The sequence below is a fragment of the Nicotiana tabacum genome, chromosome 5 (assembly GCF_000715075.1).
Source record: "Nicotiana tabacum cultivar K326 chromosome 5, ASM71507v2, whole genome shotgun sequence".
NCBI lineage: Eukaryota > Viridiplantae > Streptophyta > Magnoliopsida > Solanales > Solanaceae > Nicotiana > Nicotiana tabacum.
In genome coordinates this window covers 115,611,605-115,620,949 of record NC_134084.1, presented here as the reverse complement: position 1 = coordinate 115,620,949, position 9,345 = coordinate 115,611,605, and the positions used below count along the sequence as shown (strand labels likewise).

At 34.6% G+C, this 9,345-nt stretch overlaps 1 long non-coding RNA gene across 8 annotated transcripts; it reads left to right on the top strand.

Annotated features, from left to right (window-relative positions):
* The first annotated feature begins 2,563 nt into the window (after positions 1–2,563).
* On the top strand, positions 2,564–7,971 carry LOC107771486 (uncharacterized). 8 transcript variants are annotated; one of them, XR_012709730.1, is made up of 4 exons: positions 2,564–2,763; positions 4,154–4,240; positions 4,598–4,689; positions 5,476–7,971. It is a non-coding gene; the product is annotated as an uncharacterized LOC107771486 (long non-coding RNA). The 8 variants fall into 8 exon arrangements; XR_012709729.1 differs by having other exon boundaries at positions 5,466–7,971; XR_012709728.1 differs by having other exon boundaries at positions 2,565–2,763; positions 4,154–4,689; positions 5,476–5,541; positions 7,300–7,971.
* Positions 7,972–9,345: the final 1,374 nt, after the last annotated feature.

The window sequence follows — 9,345 nt, the reverse complement described above, 5'->3', positions numbered from 1 at the left end:
TAAGTTATTAGTTAGCTTATGATTCACATGGGATTGTAAAATCATGATAGATAATTACGTTTTTTTAAACATGATTAAGATGCTTAGCTAGATAATTGAATAGGTTAATTTTCATAATATTTTAATTTTTGGACGATGATTGAGAACATAGTGAACTTTCGACTCCATGATTAATATATGTGTTTATTAACATAATCAATTATTGCTTAGTGTCATAATATATTTGTTGTTGAACATCGTGCCTTGCATTGTTTTTTACATGATCCTCATTATATTTTTTGTTTTGTTAAAGAATGACTACTGCTTCGAAAATGTCACGACCCCAAATACCTCGGTCACGATAGCGCCTATCACAGTACTAGGCAAGCCAACCAAATATTTACTACAATAAAATCTTTTATAAAAATCATTTTCTAGTATTGAATAAGTCTCAAATTCGCCATATGAAATAGATGAATAAAACAGAATATACGAAAATCCCAGTATAAAATACAAACACAGCCCAACAAATCCGGTATCACTAGTGAAAAGCCTTTAAATACAACTCAAAACTGACTGAATAATACATCATAAGTTTGAAATAACAGAATACTAAGATAGGAAGGAGGAAAGCAGGCTGCGAACGCCGTGCAGCTACCTTGCAGTCTCCGGTAAGCTCTGAGAGTGCTGGAAACTCTCACTCTGATGCTCGGGCACCTGGATCTGCACACAAGGTGCATGGAGTAACGTGATTATGCCAACTCAATAAGTAACTAAAGTAAATAAGGTATGAGTGTTGTGACGAGCAGTTAAAATCATATAATAAGTCTCAACAGAAATATCCAGCCAAATTCTGCAATTTAAAAGACAATCATCTCGTAAAACTTCAGTTTCGATTACAAATAATTTGAAAATATTTATTCAATATTTTTCAACAGAGGTTCAGTATAAAAGAAGAGTGAAAGCAACAAAAGTCATAAACAAGCCCCTCGGGCCAGGTATCAGTCATAAATATAGCCTCTCGGGCAAGCCTCTCAGTCACTCGTGACTCAACTCTCGTCAAACAGTACTCACATTCAGCATCCGGCTCAATAATATCTCATTACCATAATAATTATATAATCGTTGCGGTGTGCAGCCCGATCCATAGTTTATAGTCGACTACGCTCATTGGGGGTGTGCAGACTCCAGAGGGGCTCATTTAGCCCAAGCGTCATATCGCTGCGGCGCGCAGCCCGATCCAATATATTTATCATTGCGGCGTGCAACCGATCCATATGAGTATCGATACAGCGCGTAACCCGATCCATATATATAATATCGCTACGGCGTGCAGCTCGATCCATATATATAATATTGCTGCAGCGTGCAGCCCGATCCATAATAGGTATATAATCCTCACCATTAGGTCTTAAATATTTCTCAGTCATTAACTTCACGGCCACTCGACATATCAATAAAAATCAGGGAACTCAGCTCAAACAGTTTTCATAAATAAGAAATAGAGTGATGAAACTGGTTTTAAACAAATAACATGTAAAACATGACTGAGGATATGCTTTCAAATCAAGCAGAGTGAGGAAAGTAGTAAAACTGACCCTAAGAGCCTAAACATGTCGGCACAAGGCCCCAAACATGGAGTACAACCCAAAATATAGTATCAAACTCTAAAATACGTGATATCATAAGATTTCAAATCAAAAATGCGGCTAAATAATCGCTACGGGACGGACCAAGTCACAATCCCTATTGGTGCTTGCCCACCCGCTCGTCACCTAGAATGTGCGTCACCTCATTTATCAAAAAAATACGAAATACCTGTTATGACCCAATTTTCACTAATGGTCGTGATGGTGCCGGACACTACTGTCAGGCAAACCAACCAAAATGCTTAATTAAATTCTCGTTTTAATAATTTTTAAAAACTATGATTTTCCTTCAATTTTACTAGTAAAAGATAATCTTTACAATGTAAATAAAAGAATGTTTAGAAGTAAATACAAGATACCCAATAATCATCCCAGAACTCGGTGTCACAAGTGCATGAGCATTTACTAGGAATGAAGTGAAATACAGTAACTGTCCGGAATACAATGTGGACAGAAACGAAAATACAGTACAATACTCTGAAGGGGACTCTGCTAGCTGCGGGTCGTCTCGACAAATGCAACTCACCTAAGTCTTCGTGTATACCATGCCGTGATGCCACTAAGCCACTAGCCACACATGAACCTGTGCAACAAAAATGCACATCAAGTGTATTATGAGTACAAAAACAACGTGTACCCAGTGAGTATCTCGTCTAATCTTGAAGCAGTAGAGACGAGAGGTCGACTTCGACACTTACTAGTGGTCCAATAGTAATATATTATAAATACAAATAATCATGGATTTATTAAAAACGACCGTAAATTCAAATGAGTCACGAAGCAGGTAAACGTTCCTTTTTTACTATTTTATAGAAAAGAGAGTTGGGTAGGACGAACATGGGTACAATAGTAGTTTTAATTGTTTGTCATGGGCAGCTTTGTATTTACACTCGAAATTTAACCCTTTTAATTTCCTCATTTTCCTGACACGTTTTTGGTCTTTATATCTTTGTGGGACACCTGTCTTATTCTTCTCCTACCATTAACCCTGTTCCTTCCATTTCTCAATCATCTGCTGGTAAAATTCATTCTCCATCAATGTTTTACCGCTATTCTAGAAATTTTTGTGCCTTTGACTCTTCAGTTAATTAGTCACATGTGAAGATAATGGCGAAGATAACAGGCAAGAGAGAAAGTAATTCTCCATCTTGAACAACTATTTTTCTGTCTTACTCATCTTGTGCATTTTATTTTTCTTGCTCCTGCTTTTGGCCTTAGATTCTGAACTTATTTCAAAATTACTATTCCTATTAATATGTGATAGTTGAATACTTCTTAGTTTTCCTTGGGTTTTCTTAATGGGCATGCCAGGTTCGTTCTATTTTTAGAGAATGATGATTTTACAATTTTCATAATGCCTCTGAAATTCTCTTAACATTTTCTTAAATATCCTTAGTACACCATGTATAATTGTGAATATTTAACTTCAATATATCTGATATTTCTGTTTTCTTCATGCTTTCTTAGTATATTTTGTACATGCATGTGGTTAGTCCAAACTCTTCTATGGAAGCACATAGAATTTACCATCAGGAATGAAACTTGTAATGAAAAGGGATTGATGTAGCAAAGGTGTTTGACGTTATGCCTAAAAGTACTTTTCTCCCTTCCTTTTTCCGGGTATTCTATAATTTAATCTATTATCCAACACCCAAAGATGCATCACTTACATTTTTAATGACTGAAAAAAGGTCCACTTAGCATATTTTTAAGTCGTTTTCTATGTCAAGTTCTGAAAAGGATAAATATAATAAAATCCATAACCAGAACATCAAAAGCAAAAAGGAAAGGAATGATTGAAATAAAAAAAGAGAAAAAGAGCGACAAATATGGAAACGTGATAGTAGTACCTACTAAAAAATCACCTTTAAATAGGAAAAATGATGATTTTGCAAATTTAAAATGAATGTATGGCTTAAACTGAGGATGAGAATTTCCGGCAGGTTTTGATTTGGATTTCAACCTATGCCCTGCAACCTTCATCGGCTTCACCACACTTTTGTCCCTAATTTTCAATGCTTATAGACAACATTCTCTTCGTTAAGAATCAGAAAAACTTAGAACCAATTATTTTCGGCAAATTTTAAGGACTATGGGAAGAACAATTAGAGACGTTATGTGATAGTGACTAAAAATAGAAAGCTAAAGAGATGTTGTGAGAAGAAAGTGAGGACGACTCCAGGCATCAATGACCAACCTTCAGTAGTTTCATGGCCCCAAAAAAATTCAAATCTTGGCTTCATCAAAGTTCAAGAACCAAGTTTGCAATTAGATTATCAACAACATCAAACGTAAAGAGAAACCCTAAGGAGCCATTGATTATTCCTCACAATCATCCTGATGTAAGTTGATTATTTGTTGTTGTAGCTTTAAATTATACATGAAACACAGGTTTGTGATTAAAGTTAACTTGAAGGCACATTAGCTTTTTAACTCTGTGCTCATGGTCCCTCTATTTTTTATCAGAGAGCACAAATAAATTATATAATTGCATAATATCTTTATTCTCTTTCTGATTAGTATAGGAAAAGAATTTGTGTGACACTCAAACTACTGCTGACAAGATCAAGGATTGAAATTTGAAAAATTCTCTAATCTATCGGAAGAGGAAGGTATGTAATGTTATGTTTTCCAATTGTTAATTTCAATACAATAAAGGTGTTTCCACTATTCTTTATTGTAATAAAAATAAAGATGTACAGGTTTAGTGTTTGAGATATTGTTATGACGAGTAGTGTTGGAAAAAATACTCTGGGTTACCATTTCCCTCTCAAAATGAGTATTGTAACGTGTCAATCCAAAATATATTGTAATGTCAGTAATCATCTAGGATGTAGGATCTGCTATCCATCTGTGTTAGGAGATTGACAGAATGGTTCTTTATCATTGCACCAAACCAAAATATTCTCTCATGAGCTTTGTGTATATTTTTTATTTTTTGGTTGTTGCACCTTTTGGATTCGGAGAAGGAAAAAAAGTGGAAAGAAAGCCAAAGCAAAACAGCAGAGAAGAATCACATCATGTAGTAGTAAATATTCTGAAAGAAGTGGAGTTCAACACTGTAAGTTATACTCTTTTCAATAGTAGCACGTATTCTAAAAAAGTGGATATAGCACTATAAATGATGCTATTTTTACTTTGGCGAAGTGCTTAAGCTTCATACGTTTGACTCTCCTAGAATTTTTCTTAGCTTTAGAAACATGAATTCACTTTAAGTCATTTTTCAGGTACAATTATATTTAAAGAAATCCATATCTTTTTCAGAAAGGGAATTAAAGTTTTCCCTAATAGTAGAAAAAAGTTGATACATCACCTATATTATTAATAAAGCAAAAGATCCTGCTCAGTTTGGATTACTGCTGATCATCTCTATGTTACTCCATCTCTGTATTCAAAAGAAATCAATGCAGTTTTTTTTAAAGTAGTACTTCTATATTACTAACTTATCTGTCAGATTGGTGCTTAATGCACGGTTATATAACTGAAATTCAAGAAGAATAAAATAAACAAAAGAGTTGCAATAACAATAATTTATCCAGTCATAAATCTTGAAGTTTTTATTTGGTCATCTTTGGTTGCTATAATTTCTCGAACATGTTGAACATTTAGTCCATGCGGAGCTAGCACTACTCAGATGTACCACTGTCATTTTTTCCTCTTCCCTTCCTGTGTAACACTTACTTTTACTTATTGTTACTACCAGCTTAGCTAAAAGGTTGTGTTTATATTGTGGATTCCATAATTTTGTTGTGATGCTTCTGTTGATGCTTCTACCTTCCCATTGAAGGATTGCTTTCTTACTCGATGAGAAAAATAATAACTATCTGTATCTTTTAGCCTATGCTAGCTCTTGGCTTTTGAGGTAGAGTGAAAGAATCGCACTACTTGACATCATAAATTTCTTTTACTTCAGGTATAGTGCAAGGCTTCATACTTGCTGTCTTTCTGTAGTTTCTTTAAGGATTCGTACAAGGCATATTATTGTATAATTGTCAAATTTAATGCAAATAATGAAATTACATTTTGATGGGTAGATTCTTGGCAGGGAGCATAATATTTTATATTTGGGTTCAAGAAATTTAGGAGAATGGATAGAGAAATTTAAGCACATCAAGATGTAGCACTAAAACTATGAATAATCTAACATCACAGTCTTTCACCGGGAAGACATGCTATATCAACTATATATGTATATCAGACATTAGCCTTAACTTTTGACAAGAGTAGCATGGCTCACTATAAATCTTTATTATTTATTGAACTTAGACTGACATATTTAATACTCTTCTAAATTGAGTAACTGGACTGGTGAAGATATATTTTGTATATTGCTGATAAAGTATTATAGATTTTATACTGCTCCTCTTCTATCAGAATATGAATTTATGCATTTGACAATATGCTCAGAAAAAGAAGAAGAAATAAGTGGCCATTCCTAATAAGGTGCAAGTAATTAATGGCTATACAACGAATAAAGAGTTTTTCACGAAGTAGTCTCTTAGTTGGAGTATAACTTCTATGTTTTAATTAAAGGTAAATTATGAATATTCAAAATAGAGTCTTACATCTCATTCAACCAAAAAAAGGAAAAAGATAGATGATACTAGTATTTAGATGACTGATTTTACTGGGTAGATTTGATATAAAAAATGTTGCACAAAGGCATAGAAAAATAAAGCTCAAATTCAGATGATCGGACTCTGACGCACAAATGAATATGTATATTGAAGAGGAACTTCTTATTTGAAATTCTGTCATCCTTGACAAGATTTCAATTTTTATCTACTTATTCTATTTCTTTCCCCTGGATTTATCTTTTCCTTTGTGTGCAGCAATATACTTTTGGGTTTCTAGCTACGATCTATTATGCAGTTATATGAGAAAGATAACACTTATGCGTTGTAGTTTATATGCATTGATTGTAGAACATTTTTTTGTTTAGGTATATAGTGTTATATACATATAATTGTGTTTGTGTCAAATTAAATAATTTCTTTCGACATAAGGTCTTTTTAAACTCCAAATGATGCTTACGGTAACTGTTTCTAATGGTATAATTAGCTAAGTTGAAAGATATTTTAACTGAATAATTTTCTTGAGGTTAGGTAGTAAGATGACCTAACACCCACTTCTTCACAACCTCTTACAATATGTACTATTTATTAAAATGACATAGTGGCCAATGTTGTGTTTGAAAATTGATGCACATGTCAAAGGCGTAATGGCTAGCATACTCGAATCTATTGATAGAATTATTATTTTTTTTTAAAAAAAAAGAAGAATGACTTGGCATTTTGGTTACCCAAACTAATAGTTTTATGTTGTCATGTGGACGATGATGCTTACATTAAAGCTGCTCCTGCTCGAATTTAAAGTCTCCTGTCACTAAGAACCTTCCAGGAAAATTTTCAATGTAAATTTTGGGAAGTGTGGGATTTAATTTTGAAGGATATGATTCTTGTGTATTTGATATGCCCTCATTAGAAAGAGAACTTGCAGGACTCATTTGACCATGTTTGGTCTTATTTGTCATTGCTTAAGAGAAAACTTAACAATCTTACTACTTTATTTCTTGATTGGCTGTAATCTTAGAAATTATTACTCTTGATAATTTTGACGAGGCATAGGATATCTACATGGATCTGGCCTAAAGCATTGTCTTCCACTATAGGTGTCTTTTTCTTATATGGAAGAAAGATGAATGCGCTTAGTAAAGTTCAGAAAGTGCTTACTATGGCAAAGAAGAAGAATCCACAAAATCATGACTAAAGTGCCATAGGAATGCCTCTAATAGTCACATTCTATGGGCTGCTTCAATTGACATGGCGCCTTATCTCGATCCTCATGTTATTGTTGCAGGCAAAAAGTTATTTGGAAAAAGAGGAAATTAGACAAAGCTGGACGTAGGTTTAACGTGATGTTTATTGTTGCACCAGGTTTAGAACTTCTAGGCAGTGCCTTACTGGTTTGAAGAGCAGCATGGTAGTATATTGTAGAGGAATGTTGTACTAAAGAACTGTGTTGCTGCCAAACTAAAACATGAAGAAGGTGCGAGCCAAATAGGAAGAGGGAATAAGCCAAGGAGATGGTAGACAATTGGAAGCGCTGGAGAATTCATAAAGATAGGGTTGGTTAGAGAAGATGATGAGAACAATGTCAATTACAACTGGGAATCCTTTTCTTGCAACTACTTTTTCTTCCACATGTAGCCAAACAAACAATTTTTATATCCTTTGGTGTTTGAAACCTTATAGTTTAAGATTTTATTTGCATATGCTACTGCCAAAATAACTTTTTGTACATGTATTAGTTATGTTGGGCAATTGTTAGCTTTTTTGACCTATTTTTTTGTTTTCCCACCCAGTGTCCGGTATCCGCATTGGAGCTTGACTATATCCGTATTTGCGCTGCGTAGGGTTCCATTCGGGAGGAAGCGCCGCGTAGGGCCCATTCGGGAGGAAGCGCTCCTACCAAGGGAGGAGCAATCCCATCCACCACTGCACCACATCCTTTGGTGGTTTTCGGACCTAATTTATATGATGTATACAACTTAGACACTCTTTTTAGTTCCTTCATAACATTCAAGAACTCTGTAGGACCCCATGGTTGTTTTGCCAGCTTTTGTATCTTTTTCTAATTCAAAGGATGTACTCATATCAGCACCTATTTGGTGTTACATACTTTAGCCTATTTGGCCAAGCTTCTTTTTAGCCAAAAGTGGGTTTTTTTTGGCCAAAAGCACTTTTGGCCAAAAATTGAGATGTTTGGCCAAGCTTTTGGAGGGAAAAAAAGTGCTTTTGAGGAGAAGCAGAAGCAGTTTTGGAGAAGCAGAAAAAAGTAGCTTTTCTCCAAAAGTACTTTTTTGAGAAGCACTTTTGAGAAAAATACACTTAGAAGTAGTTTTTTAAGGCTTGGCCAAACAATAATTGTTATTCAGAAGTGCTTTTCAAACTAATTAGCCAAACACAAACTGCTTCTCACCAAAAATACTTTTGAGAAAAGCACTTATCAAAATAAGCTGATTTTTGCAGCTTGGCCAAACGAGCTATAAATAAACCTTGATTACTTATCAAAAGAAAGGATTCCAGAATATGCTATTGTAGTGTTGGAGACCAAATAAAAGTCTCTTAATTCATAATCTATTAATTATCAATTTATCTCAAGTCAGGGAGACCAAATATCAATTTCTATAAATCTCAAGGCAAGCAGTACAAGCATGCGCAAATCATGCCGAGGTCGTACGACCCGATCCAACAATATTTAAACTATGCAGTGCCAGAGGATCGAATGACGCGAACCATAGATGCATCTATTTAATCTACCGAGGTGTTCGGTCCGTTCCGAAATTAAACACACACAGACAATCAATCAAGAAGTCAACAGGGAACAATTATCCAAAGAAAAGCCAATTCTCTTTTATCAATTTAAGAAAATGAAGTTTAATCCTTTTTAGAAATTCATTTACTAATTTGATGTGATTTAAGCAATTCAAATTGTCCATAAGATTACAATATTCTAAGTATAGCATATTTTTTGGGTCCTAGACTACCCGGACTTAAACACAATAGTAGCTACACACGGACTCTCGTCACCTCGTACGTACGTAGCCCCTACAAATAAGAGCACATAACCAATTATTTTACCTATGGGGGACAATTCCCTCTTGCAAGGTTAGAAAGAAGACTCACCTCACTCCGAAGATCCTTAACCGGTATTC